Genomic DNA, 26,402 nt, shown 5'->3' on the forward strand with positions numbered 1-26,402 from the left:
GAGGAAAAGGAGAAAGGAAGAAAAAGAAAGGAAAGAAGGAATAAAGAAAGAAGAAAAGGTGAAAGGTTACAGAGAAGAACCCAAGATTTAGATTTTAATCAGTTAAGAAGGTCCTGTTAAATAGAGTAGTACTGGAACTTAAAAACATGTACCTTTCACTGTTACATGAGAAGAACATTAAAAACAAGATTACTTGCTGTAATATTTTGCTGCTCATACTTCAGACTGAAAATGGGCAAGAATTATCTGATTCAAGTGATTTTTAGTATGACTCAGTAGCGCCTTGTGTCAGTGGTGGTAAGAAAGCATGGCTGATTGGTCTGCAATGAAGGGGTTATAAAGCAATGTTTCCCAGAGGGTGGTCCTCAAAACACCTATTTCAGGTGGTATATAACTAGAAGTTACACGGTAAGAAAAAAAAAAGGGGTCTTTGCCATATATAAATCTATATTATGTTAAATAGCATTGTGGCAGAGATTCTAATAGCTTAGGGATATTGGAGAATCCCCAAAGCAGAGGTAGGGAGGATTTGGGAACTAATTTGATCGTGGAACCCTTTCTACAGAGCCGCTTTGTAGTGGAATGTTCTGAACCTGCTATGGGAAACACTGCTCTAGTATTTTTGCAAAGCAAACACACTGAAAAATAATCATGCAGTCTACTGTTATATTTGAAATGATCACAAGTGTACTGGGTGGGTGTATCAGAAATTCACCAGGCGTTGGATGTTTACCCATACTTTAATAATTCATGACAAAAGTATTATTTTCTTGATATTAGTAATTAGCTCTTTAGCAGAAACTATAAGCCTAGATCCAATAGAAACAGTCCAAGATAAAACTCAGCTCAGATTTGGAGGTTATTAAAAAAGAAAGTACATTATTAAAGTGCCCAAAGTTTTATTTTTGGAGAAAAGTTGGAAAGAAAAGTTGACCATCAAACTCTTCCATAGCAAGGATAGAGTGCCATATTCAATTTATATTAAATAATAAGACTGATGATTAGAAGAATTTCTCAAGATTCTAATATGATGGCTATAATTATAAAGGATGGGCAGGCATAGCTATCAAAATTGTATATAAACTTTATGATAGTTAATAATCAGCTCTTGGTTACTAAAGTAATTAATCTTAAGGTGTTTTAAGAAAACAATATCCCCTTTCCCCCAATCGTTAAAAAAAAAAAGAAATAAACAGGGGAAACAACACCAGAGCTAAGAAAAGTTAGTATAGAAATAATAACAAATCTAAAGCAATCACTATCACCATCTACTAGATTTCTAACTACTTATTTGAAAAATAAAGAGGAATAAAATATATTATTAAAAAATTTACACTATTAAACTGTTTTTGGACAAAAGAATCAAACCAGCACTGGTCAGTACAACAGATTAAAATGAAGTTGAGCAGCAGAAGTAGTAAATAAATTTTCATAAAATAGATAAGAATTAATAACAAAATTATTTTAACTAAATGTTAAACTGTTAAATAACTTAGCCTATAAATAGTATATAATTTATGAAAGGTATTTAATTACCTTTTTGTTCCACTTCTATTGGAGAGAGAGAAGTAAAGAGAGAGAAAGGAGAAAAGAGAATAGATTAATGGTACGATATTGGCCAAGCACTTTTATTCACCTCTTCCAAACTGAAAGTAAATAATTTATTTCACTCATACTTGCTTTATTGAACATTATATGTTTTGTACAAACCCATTCTTAGAGCAAAATTATTTTTTATAAAAACAATCATATTATAACCTCAAAAAACTGTACAAACTTGGAAAAAATAAGGCTGAAGTTAATCAAGCTGAGATTGAATAAACATATCTATTTCAGTTATAGAAATAGGAAATACAATAGTTATAGTAAGAATGCTGATATTTCCATTTGAAAGGCAGGTTGGTAATATACACAAAAGCTCTCAAATTTTTTGGCTAGTCTCATTTTTTAAATACTAAAGTTTATACCACTGTTTACCATAATAGTCCTGCATTTTATGCAACTCAAGAATGAATCTCTTTAGAAGAAATGACTCTGTGACTCATATCTTATGGCTTAATATTTTCCATGGCCTATCAGTCTTATGAGAAATGTACCTCATGAGTCTACCCATTAACAGGAATGCTCTCACCCTGAAAAATGGATTTAGAATCTTTATTGAAGAAACTTTCTTCCTCCCACTCATCAATAGTTTAGAAAAAGACTGCCTTTCAGAAAAATCTGTATTAAAAGGTTGATATAAATAAGTCACCAGCTCTGGTCTTTTTCTGAAATTCTTAACTAAGTTTTTCAACATACTATATTTTAAGAATAAAGTGCGATCCTCAAACACGTATTGGTTACATATCTTTCAAGTTAGATTCCATTATTATTTTTCAGGTACCGGGAAACCAAAATATTTATGAAACTCATCAAGTAGCATCTTAATTATCCTATAAATCTTAGTCTCATCAGAAATTATTTGGCTAGATCACAACAAGAAAAAAGGGACCAATGAAACATAGAGAAGAGTCAGGAAACAGTGAATTCAGATCAAACTTAAAAAGTACAGATTGCAAGTAATGTAAGTGAAGGTAATTTCAGAAAAGGAATAAATTGAGATATTATGCACAATAAATAAAGTTAAAACTCCAGAAAAGTTTCAAAACAAGGGAGAAATATTGTTTTCAGTAATTATACTTGGATGAAATGTTTATGCTTTGACCTAAGCTCATATTCTTCAATACTATCAAAATTATAATCATTTCTCTTCATTGACTTTTTGAAACTTTAATATCATAATCATATATATATCAAGTTCTTATCTCACTAACATACAAATCTTATTTTTAACAGTATTTCTAAGACTCTTAAACTATTATACTGTTATAATTTATCATCCTCAATTAATCTTTACTGAGTAACTGCAGTGCTCTCTGGACTATAAGTAAAAAATTTTACCTAAGAGATATACTTCATGTTATGACTAGAATACTAAGAATACAAGCCAATTTCAGACTGACTACTAGAAGAAGCATCAGTAAGCACTTTACACAATTACTTAACTAATAGTCTCAAAAGCTTGGACTTGAGGCCCATAACAATGAGGTGGAGGCTGGCAGTGGGAAGTCATATTGACATTGACATTTTCAAAGACTACCTTGCAAAGAAATTTCCAGAACTAATTTACTTCTTTACACTAGCTCTACATAGGTATTCTTTTGAGAATTATAAAGGAAGGTATTTCTATTCTAAAATATAAAATGTATACTTACACAACTTCAGTCTTATTTCACATAAAATTCTTCTGTGATCTCATAGTTAAAGGCTAATACCCTACCTTCTTGGTGACTAATATTTCTGTCTTCAAAAATGCTTAATGAGGAAAATAAACTATGTGATAAAAGGTATTGATAATGTATTTTAATCTATAAATACTGTGTGATACTTTAATAGACTATTTTTAATCTTTAAAGAACTTTTACCTTTATTTTCTCAATTGCCATTAGGTAAAATTTTGCTTTTTAATCTCTGATACTGGCCTAATTTCAGATATATTGGCATAAATTGCCTCTGTTACTTGCTGGCTACGCAAATTTAAGATTTATTAGGCAGCTCTACTTTAGGGAAAATTATTATGGTCTTGCCTATGTCATGACTGGTTGTAGTTCATTTATCATTTATTTGCTATTTTTGAGACAGAAGTAAAACAATCCCATAATTAAAGTTGAAATAAGTACACAAATCATACTCCCACAATGAAAATTGGCAAGGCAAGTATAATTTGTCATAGAAAAGCTTAGTACCATTTAGGATTAGCCAATCATTTGTCCATCATCTAGTTCTGATTCTAGAATACTTCCCTCCATTGAGACAAAGTGCATGGATACACAAAACAAGCTTATCACTGTATCCTTTTAAACCTCATAGTGCATGGCACATGATAAATTATCAGTAAACAGCTACTGAATTAATGCATAATATAAATAAAAATGATTAATTCTGCTTCTCGATATTTTAAGTATGTAGTAAAAAGAAAAAAGTGGTAAAATAGAATCTGGATTTACTGTATCAAATCATATGCGCGATGCATAATCTGTATAATATCTTTAAATAGTTCAATAAACAAGGAGGGAAGTAAAATGTACAAACAGTTCATATTCCTAACTCATTAAGTGTAAAACTTGAGTAAAAAAGCAAAGGAAATACAGGGAAAAAAAAGGATGGATGGTCTTGAGAGTTAGTTTGGCAAGAAAAATTTGTTGCTATGAAATAGCCTATGATGATCTAAATATAAATGCTGAAAATACTCCCTTGTCTCCTCTCTGTAATAAGGTCATAAATAAATGAATTGTACGATGACAATCATGTTAGGCTTTCTTCAGGACCTCCTGTCTTCTTGCTTGGTCCAATATCCTGAATACCAACATTATAGCTGTCATTATTTATTTCCAAACCTCTTTGGAACTAGTTTCTCTTCTTTTCTCTCTTCACTTTGATTCCCCAAACTATTTTTATTGTCTATTTAACCTCTGCAAATATATTTATATATTTCCTTAAAGCGATTTTATTGTTGTCCTTTGTCAAACTTAATGTCACAAGCCATATCCTGTGGTTAGAGTAAATGACAAATTCAAACTAAGGGTAATTTTACTTTGTATAAAAGGACATAATGGGGAAAAATGGCTAGTGTAATTTCCCTTCATTCTCAACAGTTCATAAAAAAGGTACACTATATAGTCATTTTACTCTTTAGAAAATAAGATGTTGTTAGTTCTATCCATATCTACAACATATGTAATACTTTTCAATTGCTTTTGTTAATTAGAAAAGGTATGGATGAGAGAGCATATGCGTGCACTGCCAAGCTTTTTAAAATTGCATTGAGAATTAAGGACAAATAAATTTGTGTGCGCCAAAAATTGTTAGTGCCATAACTAAGAACTATGAAATTGTATTTAATTCTAAAGCAGCTTAAATTTTCTTTTAAACTGTAAGTCATAAAAACATTTTCTATCTATAGTTTAAATTTTGAAAAGAGGAGAGTGTTATAATCCAATGATACCTCTATATTTCTGTAGTATACAAATAAAAAGCCACTTATGGGGAACATAAGATGACTATCAGGTATTAAATAATTTATAAAACAAGAATTTTTTTCACTGAAATATTGCAGCATTTTAAGTATTATTATTATTATTTTATTTCATTGGCTTAGACTGTTAAAATATATTTGGGTACACTTATCCCAGGGCAGCTGGGCAAAGAGGGAGATGGCAGAAAGAAAAACTAGTTAAGCAATGAACAAAATCATTCTTGGATAAAAATTTTCTGTAAGAGGATAATCAGAAGTGCATAATAATACTTTATACTTGTACAGCAGTTCATAATTTAAAAAATATTTCACATGAGTCACTTGCTTTAATTCTGCAAACACTGTGCTGTTATATTTATTACTTCTATGTCAGGGATCAGTGTAACAAAATTCAAAAGGTTAAAGGATTTAACCGAGATCAACACTAGTAGGTGGCAGAGTCCCATCACTGGTCTATCACACACTGGTTCTCACAACACATAAACCCAGTAAAATACAGTGTGTTTGTAAAGTCATGGTGCACATTTGACCAGTCACAGGAAAGCAACAAAAGGTGATAGAAATGTGAAATATGCACAAAATAAAAGGAAAACCCTCCCAGTTTCTGTAGGATGATGTGGCAGCATGTGCACATGCACAGATGATGACATAACACCGTGCACACAGTGGAGCAGCCCATGGCCATGCCAGTCGAGATGTGGACGGTACAGAGGAAAGTTCAGTGTGTTCTGTGGCTCACTAAATTCGAATCCATGACCAAAGTGCAACATGAATATCAGCACATTTATAACGAAGCGCCACGACATAGGAATAACGTTACTCGGTGGGATAAGCAGTTGAAGGAAACTGGCAGTTTGGTGGAAAAACCCCATTCTGGTAGGCCATCAGTCAGTGACGAGTCTGTAGAGGCTATACGGGATAGCTACCTAAGGAGCCCTAAAAAAATCTGTGCTTGAGTAAACATAGAACTGCACTGAATAGGTATGAAACTGGGAGAGTTTTCCTTTTATTTGGTGCAGATTTCACATTTCTATCATCTTTTGTTGCTTTCCTGTGACCGGTCAAAAGTGCATCATGACTTTACGGACACACTGTACAAGTTTGAGGCATTCTTGCTCTCATTTCCTTTTTGTCACTGGATCTACGTAGAAGTGCACATTAGAGGAGGTAAGTAACATACATGAATCTCCTTGTGGGCAGGCACTCTGTCTGTTATAAGAACATTTGTTAAGCATGTACAATATGCCAACTATTGCTCTAAAGTTTTACATGCGATACTATTTAGTTATCTTACAGCAACTTTATGAGGTAGATACTGTCATTATCTTTATGTTTCAAATGAGGTAGCAGGTACAAAGATGCATGGCTCTTTGGTTCATAATTGGTAGAGTTGGAATTCAAATCCATGTTTTGATCTCATTCATATTGCATCTCCAGTGCCCAGCACATAGAAATAATTTAATTAATATTTCTTATGGCTCCAGGCAATGATGAATTTCATTGTAGCATTTTCAAAGAAAGAGACTGAATGTCACTTTTCAGTGTTATCAACCCTGAGACTAGTGATGCAATGTATCCCTCCAGAGAAGATAAAATAATAGAAAAAAATGGGTTACTAATTTATTTGCCAAGGATACAAGATATTTCTTATCATCAGAACAAACTTGTGCTGAATACCTCATGTCTTATTAATTCTTATTGTTCTGAAATACAGAAAATTCTCTTATTCTACTTCACATCCACCAAGAAAATACAGAAGCACTTCAATAAATAGAAATTAAAAAAAATTCTGAAGTTTATTATTTTTTTTGTATACTGCATATCAAAAACTCTGACAGACATCTGTCTCTTTCAGTAAATGCAATGTTAATCCTTTATATAATAAAAGATGAGGGTAATCGCTGCAGCTCAGCTTCTAAATTTTATTTTTCAAATAATACCTGTGCATCAGTGAATAAAAGTGCCGCTTAAGCACCTTGTATTATAACGGCTTTATATAATGTGTTTCCAAAATTAACATCTCCTAATGAATTCCATCTTATAGTATATAGATTGAAATGTCAATAATTCATAAAATGCTTTCATTAGCATTCTAATTTAAACACTTAAATACAGTATCTACAGATGCTGCAGAAACTGAGATTGCCTTTCCTTTTGTGTTAAAACTCTTGATCCAATTGATAAACCTGTAAAATCTTCCAAACTGTTAATTTAGCTTTTTAAAAGGAAATAATGCTATTAGTAGAGTCTTTTGAGAATCTATTGATAACAGTTCTAGTGAAAATAATATTTTAAGTTATTATTGGTAAGAATTAAAATCAACATTACATTTTGTTCAAGGACATACTTTCTATACTGATATATCATCAGTATGCAACAACCACATGGCTAAAGAAAAAACAAAGAGAAAGTCCCCTCAGAGTGTATAAGACTATATAGATTAGAACTATTGAATAGGTTTATTATGTTCAAAGCCCTCATGCTGGTAATACAGAGACAATAATAAATCATAGTATCTAAATGTTACTCAACATACAGTTCCACTTGTGGATTATTTTATTTAATTCTCAAAATCTTTGTGGATTTAATGCAATTATTATGAATATGTCACAGAGGAAAAACTGATCTCTGCCTGAAGAATGCTTACAGACTAATAATTGGTGATTTTCAGTAAAGCTTTTACCAATGCTAATCAATTCTTAAATGCTTTCAAAGGAACCTGTGGAAAGATATTAAAAACAGACAAGAATAGAAGTGAATAGATAAAAGAAGGGGGAATGTTAAAAGCTGAAGCTAGAAACACAAACTTCTTGTGGAAAACATTGCCCATTCAGGATCTATACATCTATACACCCACTTCTGGATAACTAACAAAGTAAATATTTTAAGTGAACCTAGATCTAATCTCAGATATTTAGTAAACACTTTTTTTTTTTTTTTTTGTATTTTTCTGAAGCTGGAAACGGGGAGAGACAGTCAGACAGACTCCCGCATGCGCCCGACAGGGATCCACCCGGCACGCCCACCAGGGGCGACGCTCTGCCCACCAGGGGGCGATGCTCTGCCCACCAGGGGGCAATGCTCTGCCCCTCCGGGGCGTCACTCTGCCGTGACCAGAGCCACTCTAGCGCCTGGGGCAGAGGCCAAGGAGCCATCCCCAGCGCCCGGGCCATCTTTGCTCCAATGGAGCCTTGGCTGTGGGAGGGGAAGAGAGAGACAGAGAGGAAGGGAGGGGGGATGGAGAAGCAAATGGGCGCTTCTCCTATGTGCCCTGCCTGGGAATCGAACCCGGGTCCCCCCGCACGCCAGGCCGACACTCTACCGCTGAGCCAACCGGCCAGGGCCAGTAAACACTTTATAAGTGATATTCTGAGGGTTTTGGTCCTGAAATATTTTTAAGTGTCATTTAGTCTCAACTGATAGTTTTACAAACAAGAAAAAATAAAGCCAGAGAATTAAGATATTAACCACAAATAGCCCTGGCCAGTTGGGTCAGTGGATCAAGCATTGGCCCAGCATATGAACATCCTGGGCTGGATTCCTGGTCAGGGCACACAAGAGAATTAATCATCTGCTTCTCCTCCCTCTTTTTCCTCCCCTTCTTTTCTCTCTCTTCCCCTTTTGCAGTCAGAGAGAGACTTGATTGGTCTGAGTGTCAGATCCAGGTGCTGAGGGTAGCTCGGTTGATTTGAGCATTGGCCCCAGACTGGGGTTGTCGGGAAAATAACTTTCAGGGTGCATGCAGTAGTTTGCCTCTCTATCTCCACTCCTCCCACTTAAAAAAAAGAAAGATATTAACTATGAATCACAGTTTTTTTTAACCTCAATAGAATTAAAGACAAATTGTTAAGTATGTGATTATTTTTAATTCATTTAATTTTTTATATTGTGATGGCAAGGATGGTTATCCTAATTTTACTCATGAAAAAAACTAGAAGAAGAAAGAAGTCAAGTTACTTTTACTTCTGGCTAAATATTGTTCCTTCAGTCACTTGCCAGAGTTCTTCAGATCCTGTTAAATTAATCTTGGAATTGAAGTTTTTATTATCACTTGGAAAAAAAAAGGAACAACAAAACCTACAGAGACATAATAGAACTCCTAACATTCTGAAGAACAGACTAGGACTCTAAGAAGCCACTCGGTAGAAGTCTTCCAAATTCCCCAACCCACTCAGGACTTGATTTTTACTAGCCAAAACACAGAATATTTTTTGTATTTCATAATAATATGGTTAACAATAACAAGGTTAATAACACAAATGTGATTTCTACAACTGTAAATAAAAACAAAATTAATTTTAGAATTTTTATTATTTATTTATTTATTTACTTATTTATTTATTTATTTATTTTTTACAGAGACAGAGAGTGAGTCAGAGGGATAGACAAGAACAGACAGGAACGGAGAGATGAGAAGCATCAATCATCAGTTTCTCATTGCGCATTGCAACACCTTAGTTGTTCATTGACTGCTTTCTCATATGTGCCTTGACCGCGGGCCTTCAGCAGACCGAGTAACCCCTTGCTGGAGCCAGCAACCTTGGGTCCAAGCTGGTAAGCTTTGCTCAAACCAGATGAGCCTGCGCTCAAGCTGGCGACCTCGGGGTCTTGAACCTGGGTCCTTCCGCATCCCAGTCTGATGCTCTATCCACTGTGCCACCACCTGGTCAGGCTAATTTTAGAATTTATTGGTAGAAAATACACAACTGAATCTCTTGAAAAGTGGATTTAAGATTCTTACTCATTTAGTTTTTGGTCTTTGTTAAAATGAGATGTGAGTACCAATTCATCTGAGTAAATTCCAAAAGTTGTAATTTCTTTAATTTTATGCTTAACACATCCTATATGCTAACCATATTCTTCACTATGCTTTATTCATTGTAATGGCATAAACTCTTCACCTGTACTCGTCAATGTTTGCTCACATGGTTTTCCCAATTCAGCACCCCTCACGCCTCTTATTTCCTAGTTAAGTCAAACTCTACCTTTTGGTTTTAAGTCATTCCTTCATGAACACTACTGCATGTACTAGCCATATTGAGTAAGTGTAATTTCAACATAGTTTATGGGGGAGTTTTCAATAATGTTTCAGTTCAGGGATTTGCAGCAAACTTTATCTGCTAAAGAGTGAATCATAAATAATTTTGGTTGTGTGTCACAGTTGTGGTTTCTTTTGTTTATTTGTTTTTAGGGCTATAATAAATGTAGAAGATATTATTAGCTCAAGAGACAGTACAACAACAAACCAGTGGATGTTTATCCCATAGCCATAGTTTGCCAATATCTAGTCTAGTACATTAGTTTATACTGTCGCTTGGCCCTTGATATTTTTACCTTCTCCTTGTCCTTCTGGATGTACTTGGAGGTTCTTGAAGGCAAAGAACTCTGTCATTCACCCAGGCATCGTCAGGCTCTAACCCAATTTCTTATTGTAACTGCTGGTCAATACATGTAGGCACTGACGTGCTTTTAAAATCACTGACAAATGCTCCAAATATGAACTTAGTATGTTTTATTAAATGATGTGGAAAAAGGAGAAGACAAATATTACCAGTGGTAAAGGATGGTTTTTACTTTCAGTGGGTTATCTCATAAAACCCTTCTGAGGCAATACTTATATCTCTATGGAGTCCATTATTTCTCTCACTATCTACTTATACTCGGCACTCAAAATATTTATTCTAGCCCTGGCCGGTTGGCTCAGCGGTAGAGCATCGGCCTGGCATGCGGGGGACCCTGGTTCGATTCCTGGCCAGGGCACATAGGAGAAGCTCCCATTTGCTTCTCCCTCCCCCACCCCCTCCTTCCTCTCTGTCTCTCTCTTCCCCTCCCGCAGCCAAGGCTCCATTGGAGCAAGGATGGCCCGGGCGCTGGGGATGGCTCTTTGGCCTCTGCCCCAGGTGCTAGAGTGGCTCTGGTCGCGGCAGAGTGACGCCCCGGAGGGGCAGAGCATCGCCCCCTGGTGGGCAGAGTGTCGCCCCCTGGTGGGCGTGCCTGGTGGATCCCGGTAGGGCGCATGCGGGAGTCTGTCTGACTGTCTCTCCCCGTTTCCAGCTTCAGAAAAATACAATATATATATATATTTATTCTACAATCAACTGCAAAGAAAGATTTTGCAATTTCTGTGGTATTCCTAAATGATACTGAAACAAGTTATTTTTAGTCTTGCTTATTTAGCATTTACACTGTGTCAGTCCAATTGATGAATATCTATTATTTTATTTAATATTCACAACAACCCTGATGAGATTATTGTTATTACTACACAGATGAGGAGACTGGTGCAGAGCGCATATAACTAGCACTCAGTAGAGCTGGTTTTTGAACTTCTGAATCTACACTCTTAAACTCTTGGCTATGCTCTCTAGCAAACAAGAAGATGACGACAAAAATAATTAGAATAATTAGTATTAATTAGGTGCTTACTACTTATCCTTCTCACCAAGAAAAAAAGTAACAAAACAGTAGATCCAAAGGTATGATGTTTTTACAGGAAATCTCAGGTTGTAGATTTTGGCTGTAAATTTTGAAGGGCAGTTGCATATTTTAGATTTCTCCGGTTCACATTTTCTTTCTTTCTTATTTTTTTTATTTTTCTCAAGTTGGAAACGGGGAGGCAGTCAGACAGACTCCCGCATGCGCCCGACCGGTATCCACGCAGCATACCCACCAGGGGGCGATGCTCTGCCCATCTGGGGAATCGCTCTGCCACAATCAGAGCCATTCTAGCGCCTGAGGCAGAGGCCACAGAGCCATCCTCAGCGCCTGGGCAAACCTTGCTCAAATGGAGCTTCGGCTGTGGGAGGGGAAGAGAGAGACAAAGAGGAAGGAGAGGGGGAGGGGTGGAAAAGCAGATGGGCACTTCTCCTGTGTGCCCTGGCCGGGAATCAAACCCGGGACTCCCGCACGCCAGGCCGATATTCTACCACTGAACCAACCAGCCAGGCCAGGTTCACATTTTCTAACCATAAACAATGGCATCTTAACCACCAAATCTTCTCAACATCAATTTTATTGTTATACATGCAGCATGGATTCATCAGACCACTGTGGTGTTCTATGCTCTACTGTGCCTACCAATTTTTGAGAGGAAGGGAGATATCTGATAGAAAATTATATCTCCTTAGCAACAAAAATCAAAATCAAATGCTTACACCATGAAAGAATGAACAGATCATAAAATTCTGTTGTATGGCAGTCCTATGAGTATGGGTTTTCCTTCTTGAACTTAAACACATTTGCTTTTACCACCGTAAAACTGACATCTTAATACCATGTCTAAGTTAAGTTTAAGCATTCAGGGGGAATCAGCAGTCTTTCATGAATCTTCAGCTTAGTAAACTTTACATTGTCTATTTGAATTCGGGGCCATTACATTCTTGCAAAGTGTTAACTGCTCTGCACATATTATCATCCTGTCACTGAACAGTCTGTTTTATAGATAATGTAGCATTTCACCATGGCATCAGTAGATTAAAACGTCTACTACCAGAAAAAGTATGTGAAAATAGAACAAGCTCACTTTGCTACAAGCTAATTCAATAAATCTGTCTAGTTCACTGACGTTTACTTTCATCTAAAATTGGTACATGTTTATCTTGTGAACTTCAAGAAAGCAGAGAAATAGGTTATTTTTCAAGGCAGCCATGCTATGTTGTTAACCTTAATAAATGGCAGATTAATAGGTCCAGATTTATATTACTGATGTGCACTTGGGAATATTTAGAAAGGGTCAGTGAGGGGTATGTTAAGACTTTAGAAGATTTTATCTATTGTTTCTTGAGCTACACACTCTACTACAGAGTGAAAGGGAAGATAGCATAAGTTAATTATTTGGATTTTGGGATGTTAGTTTGATGTCATTCTTAAATTTACCACTAAAAAATAGGTGATTAACAAACATTGCTTATTTCCAGTTGAAAAAATAAAAACAAAATAAAGCAAATTTAGTCCTATAGGTGATTCTTAAGCTGACAACTGAGGAAAAATCAAAATGCTTGAAGATACTGAGTACTTCTTTGGATAGTACTGTAGAAAAAATTAATTTTATACACTAGAGATAAGCAAACTCTTCCTTTTTCCAGTCTCTTATGTCCCACAGAAAACTGGTTGTGGTTTGGGCTTATGTAACCCATCCCCTAGAGCCATTCTGATCAACTGGATAAGCATGCAATATTTAGAATAGATGCTCACATAAAATTTAACCTGCTCTCTTCCAGTTTTACGTGACAGTCACTTTATCCTTAGTTAAAACAATACAATGGAAAAAAATGCTGAGGTTTACTAAACCATATCATGCCTACAGCATAAAATACTATAACTTTAACATACCTACTACAAGTACAAAGCATCTCTTTGTAGATATATGCCAAAATTTATATTAAAATACTTTTGATTTTAGTTCTGAAAAGCTATGTACAAATGAATGCTTTGCTTTCGCTTTTTTACATGCTGTTTTTTTGTTTTGTTTTGTTTTGTTTTTGTATTTTTCCAAAGCTAGAAACGGGGAGGCAGTCAGACAGACTCCAGCATGCGCCCGACCAGGATCCACCCAGCACGCCCACCAGGGGGGATGCTCTGCCCATCCGGCACGCCCACCAGGGGGGATGCTCTGCCCATCCGGGGGGTTGCTCTGTTGCAATCAGAGCCAATCTAGCACCTGAGGCAGAGGCCACAGAGCCATCCTCAGAGCCCGGGCAAACTTTGCTCCAATGGAGCCTTGGCTGCGGGAGGGGAAGAGAGAGACAGAGAGGAAGGAGAGGGGGAGGGTGGAGAAGCAGATGGGCGCTTCTCCTGTGTGCCCTGGCCGGGAATCGAACCCGGAACTCCTGCACACCAGGCTGACGTTCTACCACTGAGCCAATTGGCCAGAGCCTACATGCTGTTTTCTTACACTTAGGCCTGGCCTGTGGTGGCACAGTGGATAAAGCATCGACTGGAAACATTGAGGTCACTGGTTCAAAATCCTGGGCTTGCCTTGTCAAGGAACAAATGGGAGTTGATGCTTCCTGCTCTTACCCCCTTCTCTTTCTCTCTCTTCTCTCTCTAAAAATGAAAAAATAAAATCTTAAAATATTCCCTTTCTGCACAAGAAAAAACAAACTGGTTCTAGGGCCACTCTCTTGAAATGATACATAATGATTCTCCTTAACCTGTGCCCTTGCACAACCACTCATCATTTAATAGTGACTTTCACAATCTCCAATACATTCATCTAAAGCTGGGTGAAATCTTACTCTTCTATGAAGTTTTCAACAACTTAGTATGGGACCCACAGTTTTCTGGAAAGATTGCTTTTGAAAGACAAGCTTTCAGAAGAAAGTTTTGTTATAACTGGAAAGTTACTTTGGAAAATCTGGAGCAAGACATTCCTCCAATTAGTATGTTAACAATATATTAAGTCATTAGTACAATGCCAGAAAGGAGCAGATTCTCTATAATATCAGCCAACTGTTTCAAACATGTAAATCTTTTTTCTTTTCTTTTTTTCAAGAGGAGGGGAGGCAGAGAGATAGGCTCCTGCATGTGCCTGGACTGGATCCACTCGCAAGCCCCTTACAGGGAGATGCCCATCTGGGGCAGTTGTTCTGTTGCTCAGCAACCAAGCTATTTCAATGCTTAAGGTAAGGCCATGGAGCCATCCTCAGCACCTGGGGCTAACTTGTTTGAACCGTTGAAGCTTTGGCTGAGGGAGGGGAAGAGTAACAATGAGAGAGAGAAAAAGAAAGAGAATGAGGAAGAGGGAGGGCAAGGAGTGGAGAAGCAAATGGTCACTTCTCCTGTGTATTTGACCAGCACTGGAACCCGGGACATCCACATGACGGCTGATGTTCTACCACTAAAGTGGCCAGGGACGACATAAAATATTATTTCACCAACAAGATTACAGATTATCTCGAAGAAGGTAGATTATATGTTAAATGTTAAAAGAGATGGTAAGATGACTAAATTTTATCAAACCAGATTTTCAAAAGGCTATGTAATCTTTTCATAACACTAAATAATAAAATAATAGTAGGTAATTAGTTATAGATTGATGATGCCTGCTGACATTTTCAATCACAAACTGGAAACACAATCCAAAGGTTCCTATATGTATAGTGTCCTGATCTGGGATCCCCAGAAAATAGAGGCTGGGACAAGAAATTTGATGTGGGTTATTTATTTGGGAGGTGAGCCCGAAAAAAAAGTATGAAAGAACAGGGAAAGAGGCAGAAAAAGGGAAAAATGCCACAACATGTGTTATTATTGAAGTTGCCATTGTCGGCAAGGAGGAAAAAATTCTGCCCAGATCCCTGGGAAATAAAAACTGAGGTAATGGTGCCTGGACTCTTCCTTCCTAGTTGTTAAGGGCAGTCTCCATGGGCTCACCCTCCTGAACAAAAGCAGACGGTTGGTCTTGGGGAAAGCCTTGTTGCAGAATGCTAAAAGATAAATAGGAGCAATTGGAGAATTGGGTAAACAAGTAGGTCTGATTGTCCTGAAAATAATTTACTTCAGGTCTGGGTAAAGTCAGAATTGAGCCTACTATGTGTGTGTCAAAGGCATCTGTTAACAGCTTGTGTGTGTGTGTATACACACATGTAAACAAAACAGCACCTAGACCTTAAATGTTAACTTCTATTTTCTTATAAAGCCAACTTTTACGTTTACTTAGCAGCCTATTTTAGCAGCTGCCAAAGATTTTGTTAATCTCCCAGCTTTTTACACGGCAGTGTTTTTCACTCTCTTCAATAATTTTTTTTTTATTACTGCTATATGTCTAAAATTTACACATTCCACAGAACTCCTGCTGAAGACATAGAAAGAGGAGAAAGAGAACCTTTTGTGGCTGTCCTGTCTATTCCTATGTCACTCCTGGGAAAGGGAAAGGAGGAAGATGAATCACTGCAATCATGTATCCTGAGTTCACAGGCAGCTAAGACCCAGCTGATGAGTAGGGCTTCAGCAGAAGTGGTAATTCTGTTCTCCTACATTATTTTATGCTATGATAGCATTCATTAAATTTAGCCCTACTTGGATAGTCCTTCCTATTTGATAAAAAAAATGTGTTTAGATAGACCTTCATCACAAAAAAAATTACTAAAATACCTCCTACAAAAAAATTGCTCATTTTTTATGTTTTTATTTTCCAGCCTTTTAAAATACATCATAGAAAGGTATTTTAAGAAAAATGCTTGTTACTCAGTATAGTTAAAAGGAGTCCAGGATATTTGAATAAAAAATATGAAAAAAATGAGGCATGCTTAAAATTTCAACTCATATATTTTCATTTACTAACTTACAAATAGAAAAACGAGCTCTTGCAACATTTAAGATTCTGAGAACATAATTTAAACCTAAAACTAGATCAGGGTCAATGAATCTACCACAGTAAATTAGCAAGCCATCTGAAATATTTATAAGTAATTTAAAGGCAAAAGAAGGTACGCTTTCATGAACAGTAGATACACAATATATACTCTACAACTTATTGACCTAATAAACATAATGATTAAAAACTAATTTCTAACCCTGGCTGGGTAGCTCATTTGGTTAGAGGGTTGTCCCTAACTGCCAAGGTTGTAGATTTCATTCCAGACAGGTCACATATAAGAACTGACCAATGAATGCATAAATACGTGAAACAACAGATCAATATATCTCTCTCTGTTCCTCCTAGCTCTTTAAAATCAATTGAAAAAACTAATTTCTAGATAGAGAAAGAATCTACAGGGTAAAAAATGAACACTCAGTGTTCATCATACAAACATAATTGGCAACAAAATGTTTTCTTGAAGGAAATGAGCATAAATGACCATTAAAGACTGGCATAATTAATGTAAAATGACAGTATGCTTATTAATGTAAAAGTAGCTCCATAATGAAGATAGTGATCTAGTAATATACAATCCTATTTACATAGTCAAATATTGATAACATCTCATCATTACATGTATATATAATTAGTTTTTAATGAGTGGGGAACTTGGCAATGGCTATACCATCAGTCTTTATCATCACATTACCTGGGTGTGGTGCAACTAAGATACATACCCAAGTTTAACTTACAGATAATCTTGAAAGCATATGAGAGTCATTTTTGTCAAAAGGGAAGATTTTAATTTTTAAAATTAGATATTTCAATGCAAAAACACAGAACATAAGTGTCTATGTAGAGAGCTACATCCAGAGACAGAAGGCAACAGAATCTCAGTGAAGAATCAGACATCACCTGCCTCGTGCAGATGGCAGCCATCTCTTGAATTAAATAGTGACAAGTATGCTCACATCGTGTTACCAGTTATGTAATTGTGTGGACCATAAAGAGGACCTGAACATACCTCCCTAAAATATGGAGCCTTGATAGAACACATATTGTTTTTAAAATTTTTAAATAATTTTATTTTTTTATTGGGGCGACATCAATAAATCAGGATACATATATTCGAAGATAACATGTCCAGGTTATCTTGTCATTCAATTATGTTGCATACCCATCACCCAAAGTCAGATTGTCCTCTGTCACCTTCTATCTAGTTTTCTTTGTGCCCCTCCCCCTCCCCCTTTCCCTCTCCCTCTCCCCACTCCCCCAGTAACCACCACACTCTTATCAATGTCTCTTAGTCTCACTTTTATGTCCCACCTACGTATGGAATAATGTAGTTCCTGGTTTTTTCTGATTTACTTATTTCACTTCGTATAATGTAGAACACATATTTTAATCTGAAGGTCTAAGAGAAATAGAAGTTGCAGGAAGGATGCTTTGACCACTTTCTTCTCCCTTGAAGCAGGTCATGAACCCCCTTGTGAGAGGTGTCCTTTATGTTCCCTGAAGCGTCTTTACTCTGAAAACACAGGGATGCTGAGAGGAATCTGAGAAGTGGCCTAAGGTTTCTTCAGTTACTCCCCTTAACTCATTCCTTTTTGTCCAATCATGTTTTTCCATAACTTTCAACTCCACATCAAACCTAGATTAACCATGTCATTGGGTCTTCATTTCCTCTCCTGTGTCACATAATAATTTATATGAAATTTTCTTGATTTCTACTTGTTAATGTTTTTGTCATTCCAGTGCACAGGGCCTGAGCTAGAGAACATAGGAGGGTAGCAAAAAATAAATAAATGTTTCCTTTTCTACAACCATAGGTAAAAACGTGTGGTAACTGGGATATACAGTAGTGAATTACATATTTAAAATTTTAAATTCCATTTAAGTGAGTGCTTTCTACATACTTGGCATTGTATCTGGCACTTTACATACAACTTCTCATTTATTCATGGTGTAATTATCTTCATATTGTAGATGAGGGAGCTGAGGCTCAGCAAAGCGCCTGGTCTAAGGACACACAGTGCACAAGCAACAAAGCATGGAATTTCAATCCAGATTTGTAAAATTCCAAAACCTATATGCTACACAACATGGTATACTGCTGTTTGTGGCTATAACATATTATGTAATGAAATGCCAATGTAAAGTATAATTTTCTTTGCAACGATTCCCAAAAATTTCAAATATGTTTTTCATGGATACTATTCAAAGTCAGTGGTATTCTAACTGACTTACTAAAACAGTGGCATCTACACTACAATAATACAATCTCTGTTTGTATTATTATAGAAAAATCTTTAAGACATATGTTTCAAGGTAGCACTGTTGGGGGTCATAGCACCTCCTGTTACTGTTTGGATCCTAACTTCAGTAATGAACAGAAACAACGGAAAGAAGCACTAGCAATCATTGCACATTCTTTTTGTAGGAGAACATTGCAAACTAAATGTCATTTTTAAGGAGTGCAGTGAAATATATTCTTCTGCTAAACTTCTCACGGGCAAAGAATATTTGGTGCACTTTCTGTGATGCTGACTGTAGTTCTACAATATATGCTTTGAGAGAAAAGCAATCCCTAAGGTAATAAGAGGCTGTATTCAAAAAATTATGTGTCTAATTAGGTCACTGAAATTGGAGATTAGTCTTCCCTTTGACATAATGTCCACCTGTTGGTAATTTTCTTGGACAGCCCACAAAACTCTATATAATTCATGTTATTCCACAAATTCTTCACAGATGGGCTGTCAAATTTTGATCAATGTGCAAAATTTATTGTTAATACAACTTAGAAGCATCTGCTGGATGGAATGGAAAACTGTGTGGAGGCATGATTTAACATGTGGGGTATGATTTCTCAAAGTACTGACAATGCCAAAAAAACCCCAAATATACACACACAAAAACCCCAAATCAGTTATATGCACTTGAAATGTATGAACTTTGCTTGACAAGTCTATAAATACAGTAGGTCATCAAATAGTTATGCTGAGAGGGAAACAAATTAAGAGAATATATAGTGCTATATATGTGAAATGAAATTAAATGCACTCAATAGCATCACCAAGGATCTTGTATTTAGATATGTTTTAAGTATACACTTATAAACATGCGAATTTAAGACCACTGATATATATATACTCTATCCAAAATATCCTTACTCAGTATGCAGCTGACCCTTGAACAACACATATTTCAACTATTCAGGTTTATTTATATACAAAATTTCAATAAATACTATAAATGATTTCCTCTTTTTTATAATTTTAATATCATTTTATTTAACTTTTTTATAAGAATATAGTGTTTAATGTATGAAACACTCAAAACATGTGTTAATAGACTTTATGTTAATAGATTGTTTATTGGTAAGGTTTTCCGCTAAATAGTAGGTTAATGTAAGTTAAGTTTTTTGGGGGGGGGTCAAAAAATGAAAAAGGTGACATTTTAACTATAATCAATTTTTATTTAGAACAAAAATATAAGTAGAAACATCTTGTGTTTCTTTGAATTTTTAGAGTTTTCTATTCCTACTTTCAAATGAATGCATCTAAAATTTTCTAAATTTTCAACTTTAAATTTTTTCATTAAAAAGCATGTAACATCTTGAGTTAAAACAACCAGTTACTTAGTAAAAAAAAATACTACCTTTAAATACTTAAGAATATTCAAAGCTTTCTTGCTAATGATATAGAAAGAAAAATAAAACAGCAACTGCAATTAAGGAAAGGAATTTGAAAGGTAAGATTTATGACTTTGATATATTACTTTACTTAGAATGAGACAGTTTATTATGACTCTAAATTCCTCTACAACCAAAATGACACTTATTACTGGCACAGCGACCACTTTATCCCAGTGCCAGTGGAAATTCACATGATATTTTTCATGAATAAATACAAAAATGTCAGCAACACTAAACAAAAGGGAGATGGCAAGTTTGGAAATAAGCCAATAACTCTGTGCCAAACGACCCACGAAACTTGAATTTCAGAAGGGAATGTCTAAAATTTTGGTAAGATGAAAGCAGCATTTTGAAGGAAATTTAGTTAAATATAGCCACAAAGGAAAGGAAAGAATAAAAGTGAGACAGGATGATCCACACTGAGCATGAACTAAATACAAGCAGTGACATGGTGAGTTGAACCCTCTACAAAGCTTGTAATGGGGTCCTGTTAGGCTTGCAGCAGGTTTGCTAGCACATATGGACCTATTATCGGGGGGTCTCTGAACAATGGATGGTTTTACATACCACGGACTACATGCTGGGATACATCTGAAAAGAGGTAAGTACATGAAACTCTGGGGTTTTTGTTTCTTTTTCATCATTCTTCTTCATGTTTTAAAAAGATTTCAGTACATGTATACATGCTAAAAAGTAGTGCTAAGATCTCATTAGACAACTAAAAAAGTTTACACACTTGAAAAATTTAAACTAACACAGCCTTAAGGAAACCAAGGTCTAGCAAACACCTTTAAAATTAGTTGAGTAGATAGTAATATTAACACATTAAAAACATATCAACAAACTGCTATTAGTTTTTTTTAGTCAAAGCTCACACTCTGTAGTTTACATTTCTTTGCTAGTATTAATAAAAGGGCATGCCCCATGGAAATGTTTACTTATTGGCAAGTGGAGAGACAGACTATAGTACATATTTTTCAATCAATCTTGGATTTGCTGTGATATCAAATAACAAAGCCTGGGCAAACTTGACCTTCTTTAGCAATTACAGTTTTCATGTGCTCATTGAAATCCTTCAACCAGTAATAGTGTTTCTCCATGAAGCATTGTTAATTAGATTTTAATTAGTTCTTCTAGAGAGCAAAGGTCCTGCTCAAATAAAGAGTACTCTGTTTAGCACTTTTGAAGCAAATGATTCTGAGCCTACAATGACAACTATCCACCTCCTAGAGTGCAGATACTATTCTTCATATTTTCTCCATCCTGGCTTCTAAACAAACCTTTTTATGTAAAAAGAGAAATGGTTAAAATAAACATGAAAGCAAACAACAAAAGAAATATATCGTAAAGGAGCACCACATAGCCTGGGAGAAGACGGGATACAGTAGTGACAGGGTTTTGTCTTTTTTTAGCACCCATTTCCTCTGTTATCTGCCTCTGAGGCACTGCCCAGCAAGACCATCCTAATTTGCTCTCCCTAACAATAGAAATAACAGTCTTGATGTCTATCTCTTTTATAAATTGGTCTACTTTTTCTAAAACTATACTCTATCTTTCCAATACTGGGCATTTTAACTTCAAATGCAGAAAGTTATTCTCAGATGTTGGATGGATGAACAGAACCCTTCATTAATACACAGTTTTACCTGGGCAGATGTTTACTACCACAAGCTGTTTATGGAGAAAGAATTAAATACTGCGTTCTCAGCATAACCCTTTTACCTCTCAGGCTTAGTAACTGAAAGAAACTTCTGTATTTATTCAACAACTTATAGTTCCCAAAAGCACTTTCTCACTACGGTTGTTACTGGATCATGCTTCTTAGTGAAGACGAGGGTAATGAAAAACCATGACCAAGATTTAGTTGGCATTTGATTTGTGGAAGCTATATTTTAATAAATAAATTTATTTAATTCCCACAACAGTTTTATAAGGTAGATACTACAGTGGTTCTCATGTTACTGATGCAGAAACTGAGGTGTAAAGAACTTGAGGAGATTACTCAAGAATCCAAAGTCACTATAACAAAACTACTTCACAAATAAAATAACAAAACAAAACACAAAGGAAAGTTGTAGAAAAACAAGAAGACAGACAAATGCCTTTTGTACAAATGGAAGAGACATATGTTTAGAGAAACATATTAATGATGTCAAGTGAGGGCTCCTGCAAGATTCCAGAAAGAATGAAGTGATGGTGCATAAGCACCCCAAAATAACAATGGAATCACAAGTTATATCAAATTAAAGCCACTTTATTTTGTAGCTAGAAAAATCAAGAAAAGCAGGAATACAGATTTTACTGAACTCCAAATTGTTTTGACAAAGTTTGTGCTAATATATAAATGGACAGATTGTAGAAATTAAAAAAAAATTAATAGTGATGGTTCATTTCAGACAAATCAAAGCTGTACCCAACGAGCTGGATACAACTTATAACTATACCCAGAGAGATTCCCAGGTAAGATAGAGTTGGACAATGATTTCTAGTGGCTTTCAGCAAACCCCTATCCTTATGAAAGTAAAATCTACAATTCACACAAAACTAGTGGCTTTAATAAAAAAAAAGTCAGATATTTTCACAATTCTAAACTTTTTCATTGGCACTTTCATACAAACAATTCTCAAAATGTCCAGTTCCTTCCTCAATGCTAGCATATGGTATGGTGTAGTGACTCAGGAGTTCAAACCTCAGGTCTCTACTGACTAGTTATATGATGTTGGGTTTAAATAAAATTTGCTCACACAGTTTTGAGAATTAAATTAGGCTTCAGATAAACTGGCTCAATTAGTCCATAGATATTATTTTTTTTTCCTGGCCCAACCTCTTTTCTGATCTCCCAACTATTATCACTATTGATCACTGAGTAATTCACCAGCACCTCAAACTCAATGTTTAAGACTTACTTCTAATACGATACAACTAAACTTTATACAAAAACATTTCTTGGTTTTATTGATAGGACTCCTATAATTACTTATCTAGCCCACAAGAAATATATATAGTCTTATTATCTGAGCACAGATCGGAACTTTCTTATCAGAGTATAACTTCTTATAAGCATGATTTTTTTCATAATATTTTCAAGGTAAGCAATTTTCAAGTATTTCCTGAATAAGCGAAGTAGCTTATTTTATTCTAAAATTCAATATATTCAACATACTTATTACTATATACATAATTCCATGTATTTTGGTAACTGATTGTTATGTGTTTAGGAACCACTGAGCATGAGGTTAAGAGATAAGAGCCAAAACAAACAAAATACAATGTTAGAAATAAAAATCCTATTTGGTTTTCTATGTTCACTCTTTTAAATCTTCCATTTCCCATTCTACAAAGAGTAATTAAAAAAAAAAAGTCAAAACCTGCTTTAAGCCTTTCAAAAAGCTTCTTACATTTCTTTGGAGTACATTTGGTTTTCAACTTATACCGCCCCTTGTTTCTCCATCATTTATACTTAGATTTTTCATTTTTTAATTGAATTTATTGTAGTGACACTAGTTAACAAAATTATACAGGTTTCATGTGCACAATTCTACAATATATCACCTGTGTGTTCACCACCCCAAGGCACATCTCCTCCATCCATACCCTCCTCCCCTGCCCTTTACCCCATCTCCCTGCAACTATACCACACTGTTGTCCTTGTATAGAAGTTTTTTCTATTTTTTTATTTTGTGTTCAATCCTGGCAACCCCCTTTCTAGCCCTCCCCTTCCCCTTACAGCTGTCAGCTTGCTCTCTGTGTGTCTGTCTCTATTTTGCTTGTTAGTTCATTTGTTCATTAGATTCCACATATGTCCTTCTCAGCTGGTTTATTTCACTCTCTGTTTCCATCCATGCTGTCAAAAAAGAGTAAGACTTCCATCTCTTTTACGGCCATAGAGTATTCCATTGTATAAATGTACTATAGCTTTTTTATCCACTCATCTACTGATGGGTACATAGACTGTTTCTAAATCTTGACAATTGTAAATAACACTTCAAGGAACATAAGGGTGCATATATTCTTTCAAATCAGTATTTGGGGTTTCTTTGGATATATTCCTAGTAGTGGGATTACTGGGTCAAAATGCATTTCCATTTTTAATTTTTTGAGTAAACCCCATACAGATTTCGACCAATAGTATATAAGGGTTCCCTTTTCTCCACATCCTCACCAGCATTTCTTGTTTATTGATGATGGCCATACTGACTGGTGTGAGGTGATGTCTCATTGTGGTTTCAATTTGCCTTTCTCTGATGATTAATGACATTGAGCATCTTTTCTTATGTCTACTGGCCACCTCTATTTCCTCTTTGGAGAAGTGTCTACTAAGAACCTTTGCTTATCTTTTAATTGGAATGTTATTATTTATTTGTTTATTTATTATTTTTTTGGAGTTGCGTTTTAAACGTTCGCTGTAAATTTTGGATATGAAACCCTTATCAGATGTATCAGTAAATATATTCCCCATTCAGTGTGTTGTCTTTTCATTTTGTTGATGGTTTCCTTTGTTGTGCAAAACTTTTTAAATTAAATGTAGCTTCTTTTGTTTATTTTTTCTTTTGTTTCCCTTGTTTAAGTAGATATATCAGAACAAAATTATTGCTAAAGAAATGTCTGAGATTTTGCTATTTTTATATTTAGGAGTCTAACATTTAAGTCTTTAATCCATTTTGAAATATTTTTATATATAGTTTAAGAAGGTAATATAGGCCCTGGTTGGTTGGCTCAGTGGTAGAGCATTGGCCCAATGTGTGAATGTCCCAGGTTCTGTCAATTCTTGATTATAAAACTTCTCTTCGGAGTGACGTCACGGAAATGGCGCCGTGAGCAGTGCGTCCGACAGCTCTCCCCTAAATCACAACAAATTTATCAACTAGAAACAGAAAAATTTATCCTCGGAGCATTCCGGAGTTCCACACAAACTGATAGCGAAAGGACTGTTATCACTTGAATCTGAGAGACGAGGGTGTGGAGGAATCTACCACAGGGACATTCTTTCAAACCGCAAGGAAGTGCGCCTGTGGTGAGTCAGCCCATATACTTGGGAACTGCGAGCCGCCGCGAGCCCCTGCGAGCCGCTGCCGCGAGCCGCCGCTAGCAGCCGCGCGTGCGCCTGGTCCGGTTGAGCACCGCTGACGTTCCCAGCGGCCCGCACACTGCGAGTGGGGGTCGCCGGCCACCGGTGCCCGGAGCACCCCATTCGCGCACGTGCCTTGGGCATTCCACGCGCCCAGGGCGCCCTGCTGGCCCGCACACCCAGGGGGCTCCATTATCCTGCGCCTGGTGCGGTCCAGCCGCCAGCGGCGGGGCGAGCGGGAGAGGCTTCGGAGATTCTCTCCGTGGGCGGGGCACCTCACCCAGCCATTCAAGCTAACAATCAAGCGTTGGGGGAGGGGCGCGCGCAGGCAGCCTAAAATACCTTTGGAAGCACAGCTGCGACCCAATCACTGAAATTAGCTTAACCCATAAAATCTGCGCACCCTCGGTTCTAATTGATAAGATCTCTCTCAGTTCAGCGATCCAAGACAAGAGGCGTGATATTTTTTAGTGCCTCTCGCTAAAGGGGCGGGGGCAACTTCTGATTGATAGAGCCTCCATATTCAGGGATAAATGCTAACAAGAAGGACTTGGCAGATAATAAGGTCTATACTACACTAGTCGTAAGCAGAGACTAGTGCCTCTTCTTCCCTGCAAAAACAGGCTACAAAGTGTGGAAAGCCTGGGTTGAGAGGTCCAACTAAATGATAGGCGCTGAACAGTCACCTTGACAACAATTGACTCCCACCCCCGCCTGATTACACTGGAGGCCCTGACTGTCAGAGCCTTTCCCAAAGCCTTGCACTGAGTGGGGATAGAGTGGGGATTTCCCAGCTCTTCGAGCCTCTTACTCCCCAGGCAGAAGCAGTTGCAGCCTTATAGCTGGATCACCAGGCTGCTAATTCAGAAAGGGGGGACTAGGAGAGAGAATCCAGGAAAGCAAACTCTCTCATCGTTGGACCCTGCAAACGCCAACAAGCCTTTACTTCCAGCAAGACTAAAGCCAATTATATGACATTGCCATAGAATCCCATCAACTGCAAATCCCTACCTAAGTGTGACACAGGGGCAGAGCCTGGGGTACAGAGTCACCGACCAGGAAGAGGGAGAGAAAAGAAAAAGGAAGAAGTTAACCTCTCAAAATCAAGAAAAACCCAGAGACTTTACAACTTGATCCACTAATTTTTTTTTTGTTGTTGTTGTTTGTTTCTTCTATCTTTTTGCCTTTATTTCCTCCACCTCGGTCCTTCTATTCTTTGCCCATCTTATGCTTCCCCTTTCTTGAACTACACTACCCATGAGTGTTG

The 26,402-nt window shown here is 36.5% G+C and overlaps 1 protein-coding gene across 5 annotated transcripts in view; it reads right to left on the bottom strand.

The window, feature by feature from the left end:
- ADGRL3 (adhesion G protein-coupled receptor L3) overlaps window positions 1–26,402 on the bottom strand; it is an 870,179-nt gene that overhangs the window by 299,542 nt on the left and 544,235 nt on the right. The window lies entirely within an intron of this gene.

The sequence above is a fragment of the Saccopteryx bilineata genome, chromosome 5, assembly GCF_036850765.1.
Source record: "Saccopteryx bilineata isolate mSacBil1 chromosome 5, mSacBil1_pri_phased_curated, whole genome shotgun sequence".
NCBI lineage: Eukaryota > Metazoa > Chordata > Mammalia > Chiroptera > Emballonuridae > Saccopteryx > Saccopteryx bilineata.